This window comes from Protomyctophum parallelum (genome assembly GCF_964188405.1).
Source record: "Protomyctophum parallelum genome assembly, chromosome: 17".
Lineage (NCBI taxonomy): Eukaryota > Metazoa > Chordata > Actinopteri > Myctophiformes > Myctophidae > Protomyctophum > Protomyctophum parallelum.
In genome coordinates, this window is record NC_139719.1 from 25304225 (window position 1) to 25314420 (window position 10196).

Here is a 10196-nt window from a genome sequence, read left to right on the forward strand (position 1 = left end):
TGGATGAGTGTGGCGGAGAGCAGGCGTCAGGAATCAAGACATCACTTTTAAGATCATTGTGTCCAAGGTTAGACTCTGTGAGAGAGAGAGAGAGAGAGAGAGAGAGATAATAGAAAATAGTCAGGTGCTAGTGGAAATGAGCGATGACAGTTTGCAGTGTTGTAAAGTAAATAAGTATATATTTGCTCAAGTAATACAAAACATGCATTGGTTATTTGAAAATTGCAGATCTACAAGCTCATAATACGGCACAAAGCAACACATTGTGAGCTTGTAGATCTGCTATTTTCAAAACATTTGTATACATTTGGGAACTTGTGAAATGGGGCATTCTGGAGTAGCCTACTTTTACTTTTACTGAAGTAAATTTTGATTGCCAGAACTTTTACCTTCGTGTTTGTGCATGGCAGTATTGATAGTCTTTTTCTTAAGTAGAAAATGTGAGTGTTTCTCCCACCACTGGAAATGAGCAATGGCATCGACATATAAACAGTTTGTGTTCACTGTTGAGGCAACAGATGGCCAACACGGTTTTGAAGAGATGGAAACTGAAGCATGTTTGGAATAATGAATTCATCTCAACTCTCTCTTCAGTCAAAGTGGAATAAATATTCCTATTTGGGTGGATATATTGACATTCGATGAAAGTCGCGCACAGAGGGGAGAAAACACACACACACACACACACACACACACACACACACACACACACACACACACACACACACACACACACACACACACACACACACACACACACACACACACACACACACACACACACACACACACACACACACACACACACACACAAACAAAAGTCACGGATCAGTAGCCTCACTTAGTGTTGTGCATGTTGTGCAACAGGAGGTCAGTCAGTCCACAACTAAAAGGGCATTTTAACACAACCACACTGATATGTCAGTCTGGCCGATATCAAAGATGGTTACTTTATGAAGATACACCATCCCAATTGGAGCCACTATGGTGCCATGGCACACAGATCCTACAAACTAATGGTCTCCTAAGTGGGCACTGGCGTCTGACTGGAAACCTAGCAGTGGTAGCCAAACTCTTTAACTCAAGACCCCAAAAAATAAATTAGACGTTTGCCCGGGACCCAGACTAGTCGCTTTGTGCAACGTTGTGAGTTTGTAGATACTTTCACCTTTGTCTTCATGAAATTAATGGGGGGGAAAAAAAATCGTTATTCGTTATTAATTGATTAAATGTTTTGCTTTTAGGGAATGTCAATGTTTTTAGAAAATGTCTTGAAATAATGATCAAAAACTAGGAAACAAAGAAACTATATAGAGTATATGTTGCTGGGACAGAGAAAGGTTGATCATGAAGTTGATTTTCTTCTGATTGGCCTCTCTGAAAAAAGCCATTTTAGTATGAAAATCTTAGGAATTTTGTGTGGCTGACGACTACTAACCAATTTAATTCAGTGGAGCTAAAGAATGATTCAGAAGCTGTGTTCACGTTCACTCTTCCATTGGAAAGAATATAGACTCCAACCTGCTTCCAGTCTCCTAAAAAAGCGTCGCCTTCTTCACGTAGATACGTGATATTTCACGCTGATAGATCTGCCAATATCAGACTATTGTTTCTTTATTATTTTATAAATATTTTGGTTTTCCAATTTTTAAGCACTCCCAACCTGGAGATCATAACAAACAAAAAAATCAGACCCGTCTGAACTGAGTGGTGCTGTTGGGGTGTCAGACTATTGGTTGTCGGACTATTGGCTGTCGGGGGAGGCATACTTTGGTTATACATAGCATTGGTTAGACATAGCATTGGTCCGACTGGATTAAGGTTGGTGAGGGGTGCGTTAAGACGATCTTCCGACTCGCAGCGGTTTAGTGCATTTTAGTTTTACTTCACCTTTATTTAAATTGCATTGAATTGAGAGAGAGAGAGAGAGAGAGAGGATAGTTGTTTAGAGTTTACACTAGATGGAGTAGGAATGCTAAAGTTTAAACACCAAAGTACCGAAACAATGTAATTCATTAGTAAACAATATCCTGAAATATCATTGGTACTATGATCAGGGCTCGACAGTGCGACTAGGTACTCGCATTTGCGACTAAAAATATCACCGTGCGAGTTGTCAAATTTAATTTGTAGCACAGGTGCGACTACAGGATTTGACCATTCAATCGTGATAAAGACAAGTCTCTGTCTACAGCAAGTGCACATTCTATTGTCGCGGTTCTATACCTACATTTATATTTCTGAACGGTCGTTCGCCAAAAAGAGCAGAGCTACAAGCTAACAACGTGTCGAGGCTCAATGCAGTGTTGATTTGAAGATCTGTCCCTTTGCTCCCACCGCCCCGCCCCTCCCTGTTTTGCTGCTCAGTTCTCTTCTCTTCCCTGTCAGCAGCGGTGCGAACGCAGCAGAATAGCATGGTAGCACAGAAGACAGAAGGAGTTGCTAGGACCCCGACACGTTGAATACTAAAGTTATTTAGAAAGTTTGTAATGTTAAAACATCACTTGATAGATATAACTTTTGTTTTAACCAAACGTGAAACGTGGGTGAAACAGCGTGCAGCCGCGCACGTAAAGAGTGCACGTGCGCACGCACATGGAGTGGACGGATTGATTGATATACCAAAACAACCCTTGCTTAGCACCTCGCTAAAAGCGTGTGCGCAGCGCAATACGAATTACTGACCTGGCTGGATATATTAGTCAGTGGCTAGCACTCTAAATGCAACGCATTAGACTAGAGCTATGGACCAGAGCTAGTCAGTGGCCTGAGGCAAAGATCCCCCACCTTCTCCTTCCACCACGCCGAGGTGTAGCCTATATGTCCGATGTTCTGTCTGAACTGAAGCAGTCAAAGCCAAGGAGAATGTTACATTACTAATTCACCATAGAGGAGTAGCATCTGCACTAAATGTCACACTCACATGATAGAACAGCAAGATAAAAACGGATAGTCTGTCTGTCCATCCATTCATAAAATTAATTGACTATATCTATCTATCTATCTATCTATCTATCTATCTGCATACCAAACTAATAGTCTATCAGTATAAAAACAAATTGATTATAAGATTATATAAAAAAATATGATATCCAGATGAATATCAATATTGTGATAATTTCTGAAAAGATATTGTGATATAATATTTTGTCATATTGCCTGCCCCTACCTCATATCACTTTATTAAAGAGAAATCACACCTGTGTGAAGTGAGGGGCACTCTTATCATCATACATCATGTTTTAATTTACGTCATATTTAGCGGAATTCTGACCTAATTTCTCTGTTCATCGTCAATGGCAAATATTGAGACGTGTGGGGACTAAAGCTGTATATAGGAGGCCCTCAAAAACACATTATTTGATAACTTTTCATCGTGCTCCTAAAATAATTTGTGTGCTACTAGATTTTTCAACTTAGGCGCACACGTGCTACTTGGAAAAATGCTAAGCGTCGAGCCCTGACTATGATTGGTTTTTATCATGATCTAGATGACCATTAATTGCACAAAATAATTTGATCACTTTGGAAATGAACTATAACATCTGTGGGTTTGACATACTATACTGATGAAAACAGCTGTTAGCCTAACGATGAAGACATTGAAACTTGTTTCTCTCAACGTTGTGAGCTTGTAGATCTAAGAAGAAATGCTGTACTGTACTCCTCCCTGGCCTGTGTGTGCTCTACTGGCCCTTTAGGTGTTGCAGCTACATACATACACATAGCAAACCGCCCGACAGTGGCGACACACTATATCAGGGGTACTCAACTGGCGGACCGCGGACCACCCAAAAAAGTTAAGTTAATAATATAAATAACATCAGATGGTACATTTCTCATGTGAAATTGCTGCAAAGGCCCCCAAAATGTCCCCCAAAATTCTGGCGTGCAGTGTGGCCTGCCAGGGCGTATAACTCCCGGCCTGATTAGGAGTTCCACTCCGGACCTGCACTCTGCACCCCATTATTGGTTGGGTGGAAGGCGATCTGATTTGTATAAGCTTGGCTTGACCATACTAAACGGGCATAGAGCCCCGCTCTCCGATGGACGCCGCGCATGGGACCGGACCTCGGTCTTATTCAAAAAAATATTTATGGACCTTCATCATTTCTAGTTGAGGACCCCTGCACTATATAATCTTACATAAGCCTCTGCTCTCACTTTACTCGCATAGGTGAACACGGACATTGCTGTTCCTTGGAGTGGTTGCACCACTCAAAAAACAAACAAAAAAACAGATGAGGATGAATTGCCTGCACTTCACTTACACATCCACATGCGAATGCACATGCCGCAGAATGACACCACGCTAGCGATCTGCAGGCACCGGCCGCACTCCCCGCTCATCAGACAGTTCTTGGTCTGCATGCAGCACTTCATGCAGCCGCCCTGTGAGTCCGCCTCACTCGCCGTCGTCGCGGCTTTGTGCTCCGTCTGCGGCTGACTCTGTATTGTGTCCGCGTGCTTCTCATTCCATTCCTCACTGGCACCCCGGCCCATGGTTTGGTTTGGTTTTAGTTGGTTGGGGCGAGGAGGGTGTTTTGAAGATGAAGGCGGTGGAATGAGCTGGGCTTGGAGGTTGGACGGGTCAGGGTGTCTGGGAGATGGGAAAACATGGTATGAGTATGTGGAACAGCTGAATGATATCCAAGTCTGCGAGCATTGTTTACATGTCATGTTTCCCTGCTAACAAGGCCCAGGCCAGAGTAATGTCCCGTGTGACCTTTCGCATCTTTATTTTGAAAAGCAATGGCAAACACTAGTGCTCTGCACACACAAACACCTGAAAGACACATCAAGGCGTCCCTATTTTGGGCAATTATTTGTTCATTTATTTATTTACCAAACAAACTGAAATAGCAGATTATTACCTTTAGTGCAAAAGAAACATATTCAACACCTTTAGCTCTGGCTTCCTTATTTTTTATATATATATATATATATATATAGGTGAAAACATTTCCCCAGACCAGAATATCCAAAATGCCCTCAAACGTTCAAACAATTGGTCACAAAGCAGATCCTTTATTTGTGCCGTTTGTCGTAAGGAAATAATGCAAAGTTAAACAAATGATGTGCAGGTATCAATATGAAAAGGTCATGCCTATCCTGTTCCCTCACATGTGACAAGCAGTGCATTGTTTATGGTGACAACAATTTAGTCTCTCGCGTTGAAAAGGCACGGGACTTGTTTTTATTTGTGTCAATTGTCCTTTGGGAACGATGTGCCCCATTGACTTTCACTGGGGCGTGTTCAGGTGAACACCTGTTCCAGAATGTAGGCCAAACCTCAGGCATGCATACCATCTTCAGACACTGGCCTGATGGGAGGATTAACACAAAACAGGTTGAGGAGAATGGAAGCAACCAGTAATGGTTAAAGGGGAATACCACTCATTTTCAACATTTTACCATGTCATTAATATACCTTAGAGCTGTTGTGTGGAAATAACAATAAAAAAGTCCCCCCATTCTGTGTTTCCCCATTCTGGAGGTCTGAAAACAAATCATTAACATGGTTAATCACATCTTGATGATGTCATGAAGATGTGATTCACCATGTTAATCAATTTTTTTCAGACCTCCAGTTCTAGGAAAGACAAAATGGAGGGACTTTATTATTTTCACACAACAGCTCTAAGGTATATTAATGACATAGTAAAATGTTATGAAAATGAGTGGAATGCCCCTTTAAGTCACTGCTTCTCAACGTAGGGTTCAGGGACCATCTCACTGGTGTCTGTAACTGTGAGAGAGTACAAATGGAAACAAATGGACCACTACAGGTCTTGTTTTTGTCACATTCCTGCAGCTAATAATTTGATGACCAAGTGGCTGGTCAGTAGGAGTCTCGGTAAGGTCATCAAAATTATTATTCACTCATAGTGACAACATTTTTTTAAAGGCTCGCTGAATTCAAGGTTTCATGGGGTGTGTAGAATTGATAGAAAATAAGTAATTTCTTGGGCAAACTACTCCTTTAACACCATTTTCACCTATAACACTAAACTAATGTGCACGCTATGCAGAACATTTAGAGGCAGGAACCATCCATGCACAATTGCACATACTGTAACAGACATGCACCTCAAAGTGTGCCATGACTAATGCATGACAAATGTTCTTCCTTATATTGCTGCTGTTATTTAACATGTCTCATGTACTTGTCATTCATTGCTTGCCACAATGTTGAGGAACCAAACAATGTTACTCCTGTGTGCTCTTAATGTATGCCATAAGATTAGAATAAATCAAGCCATAGAAATAGAACACATGTGTCCCTTACTCCCTTGGAAACAAACACAGAGGGATAGGACACTCGTCATGCATGAAACCTGCCTATGATCAGGTTTCATTCAACAGCACACAGATGGGATTAATACTAGTGCTCTGAGCATTAGGCATTAACACGCTAAGCTCGAGTGCTTCATATTGTCACCTTATCAAGTAAAGTCCCACCGATCTGACGGATTAACAACTCTTCCACGCCCTGTGATTATTTGTCCCACCAGGGAGTTACGGTCCCCTGCTTTAACTGTTGCATGCGATTGTTCCTAATCAACATTATCACATGTTAAGTGATAACCCTGCACGGTTGAAACAGCGTCTTATAGAGGCCTCTCCCGCATTTATTACCAATGACAGCAAATTAGATTGCTTGGCATCTGGCAGGGGTATAGTATACTGGCATTTTGAGAGCACCTTTCCATCTCAACTCCCCTTTCAGAAGCCCATCGGTTTTCAATCATAAGTAATGAAATTCCATCACCCTCCTCCATCATCAAAGTGACTTGGAAAAGGCAGGCCATTAGGACCAGGGGGGGGAGAGAGAGAGAGAGAGAGAGAGAGAGAGAGAGAGAGATCAAGAGAGGAATAATGGTTTGTACCTTCCGTTTCAAAGTTGTCTCTGTCTGTCTCGTTGAATCTCTTCACTTTCTGCTGGCGTCTGCCGGTCCTTGGTGGAGTGCACACACACTCAGACAGATCTACATGCACACTGCTACTCAGAGCAGGAAACAACACTTTCTGTAAGTCCTTGAGTCAGTGAGTGTCTGTCAACAGGTTTTACTAGTTTGTCACCATTCACCTTATTCAACCGTGGGTGTGGCCAGTTAGGGGAGTAAGGGGGGGAGTTAGGGAGTACCAATGTTGCCATGTGTGCTTATAATAAGCGACTTAATTGGGCTTGTTTATAAAGTGTAGTTGCCTATTTAGGCTTGCTTCCAGGAAGCAATTCAGCTCTTAATGTTCTTTAAACCGGTGGGTCACACTCTTTTTCATGTCAAGGAACCCCCCCAAGATTAAGGTGTATTTTTATCTGAAAAGTGAAAACATTTTGTGTCAGGAACCCATAAGATTAGTGTTGCTAACATAATATTCAAAATATTTCCCTTTTATTTATATTTTGAGCTGGTAGAGCTGCTATTTTCAAAATGCTTAAAGTCGCTTACTCGCTTCTTTTGGGCCTGTTTTCATAGACCTGGCCGCTGGTTTTTTCTTACAAAATCTGGCAACGCTGCTGATTAACTGCATTACACCTGCAGTAGCATAGGGAGGAAGTGAACACTGAACAGATATTGAATGTGGCGCCGCCCTGTAGGGTGAAAGGCGTTGTGAGCTTGTAGATTGGCTGTTTTCACAATGTTTGCCTCTTTCTTATGTAATATTTGGCCAATTTGGTATTAAAAAGGTTTTACAAGTCATTAAATTGTAACTGTAGAAATGTGCAGATACTGTATGTTGGTTTGTTTACTGCTTTGTAGACCCCTGGAATACCCTGGTCAACAAAATATGTATACAGTACGGTTTAGTGGTGAATAAAAACAAATGATCACACAGCCTTATTGATTCTTACAATAAAGGGAAGAAAATGCTATTAAGGCATTTAGCAGTTGCTCTTACAGAGGGACATAGAAGGCAGAGATACAGTAGGCCTACAGTGTAGTATAGGGTGACCGACAGAAACGGGGTGAGTTGTCTTGTTACCGGGTGACCAGACCTCCCGGTTTGTCTGAGAACCTCCATGTCCCGATCGAGTCCCGACAAATATCTCTAAACATTGTCACGGTTTTTCGCCAGATTTAAAATAATAGCCTACTTTGTTTTCATAGCTCTGGTTGCATAGATGTTTATTATGTTCTGTTCATATACGTCTGAATTACCCCAGGTAGACCAAGACCCTATCCACACTTTTCCTGGGCTTTGTGTGCTCCAGTTGCTGTTGATTTAATTGGATATCATTGGTCATCTGACCAGTTTCATTGGCTTTCATTGGATCAAATCGACAGGAACTGGAGCACACACAGCCCAGGAAAAGTGTGGATAGCCTTCTGTAGATTGAAGCTACAATATACTAGCTAAACAATTAACCTATTCCGTTTAAATGGCATGCTTCTTCTGTGCATAGACATGTTTGAACTTGTGACTCGCTATGATTGTATGCTATTCTTGGCACAAAGTGGCACGCTATGAGCTTGTATGCTATTTTTGAATAACAAAAGTATAAAATAATGGTTAAAAATCTAATTCTAAAACGGGTAGTCCCAATACTTCATTCTGATTGGCTGGTTACCGTCACGTGACCGGTGTAAATTTCACCGATAACCCACTCCTTCAATCACTTTGTATCATCCTGCAGCCTTGTAGCTGAACTGGGGAAGGGGAGTGCTTGATTGCTTTACACACACATGCCGTGCGGGCGTCTAAGCACCGCCCGGCTCATATGACTGTGAATGTGTGGCTCCAGGCAGCCCCGTAAATATATCAAGCGCTATTCTCCCATCACATAGGCTACTTGCGGAGCAAAACAAGGAAGTGTTGTGGCTCTGGCTCGCTCGCTCTGGTGGCGCAAAGCGTAGCAACTTTTGTGAATTTAATAGTTTTATTAGGATAATATTGCTATATGTTTGTAACCGTTTTAGAAAAGCAATAAGCCACTCGAGGCCCCAGCTTACCGGGTATTTTACACTGGCTGGGGGGTAGAAGACCCTCCGCTTCGCGTCGGGTCTGCCTACGCCCCCAGGCAGTGTAAAATACCCGGTAACCTGAGACCTCTCGTGGCTTATTGCTTAAATTGACACTACAGTAGATGCTTTCCTGGTTTTAACGGGTTATGTTAATTTGACCTAGCAAACACTCTGTTTGGTTGTTTCCCGAGTTTTATCCTCCAAACCACCAAGGAAACATGGGTTCGAACAGACTGCTGTTTGATATTGTTTAATTAATCTTCATCAACTTTGTTTGAGGTATTAATTGTCAGAAAGGAGAACATGTTGTCTGCCTACTTACCAGCTTCTTGAAATTTCAAGTTTATTTCATCTACCCACACAACACTAAACCAGTTTGTTTCTACTGTATTACATTATTCATATTTTAGTATTTCAATTTATATTTTATTATAGTAAGCGCTAGTGCTGGGGCTGTGGACGTTGGACGTTGTGCAGACATTTTGTGTCCGGGTCTGGCGAAAAGGTCCGCAATTGTCCTGCAAAATAACATTTGGTTATGGATTTCTTTTTGTTTTTCCCTTTTTTAATTCATAATCACAGTTTGTATGTTTGAGAAACTATTCATTGTAACATATATCCAACTTTTAGAATCACGAATAGCTTAAATTAGTTTGCAAACAGATCAGATTCCTTACAAACTTCTGGAGTGTACATTAACATATGTCTGTCAAAGACAACATTTATATGTGCGGTTTATTTTGGCATTCATTTTACTTTATCGAAAGATAACCACGAATAGGTTAGGAATGGGGAGCATATCTTCTTCAAATATTTTCAGATTTTAAGTAATCATTTGAAAGTTTACATTCTGTACTGCAAAAAGCTGCACTTGGTCACATTGCAACCTTGCAACTCTAGCTTCGTCGACTAAATCGTTGATGGAAAATGTTCGACTAGCTTTTTCACTAAAAAACTAACCAAATAAAAACTAAGCTATGATGACTAAAGACTAAATTATATTGACAAGTTTGTCAACAAATAAAAACTAGACTAAATGTTAGGGAGTGACTAGTGGAGAAGAGATCCAGTAGAACTAAAAGACAAGTCATTTTATGTGTGGTTGCGCTCGGGTGTTGTGCTCTGAAAATAGCCAATCTACAGTACAACTTCACAAGCGCTACGACACGTTGTGAGCTTGCATGTAGATCGGTGATTTTCAGCATACAACCAAGAGTAAAATCAGGC

General features: G+C 41.3%; 1 long non-coding RNA gene across 1 annotated transcript; it reads right to left on the reverse strand.

The window, feature by feature from the left end:
* On the reverse strand, nt 1-7051 carry LOC310874933. Its single transcript, XR_014570598.1, has 3 exons — nt 6891-7051; nt 4272-4600; nt 1-75 (listed from the first exon to the last, which is right to left on the reverse strand). It is a non-coding gene; the product is annotated as an uncharacterized lncRNA (long non-coding RNA).
* Nucleotides 7052-10196: the final 3145 nt, after the last annotated feature.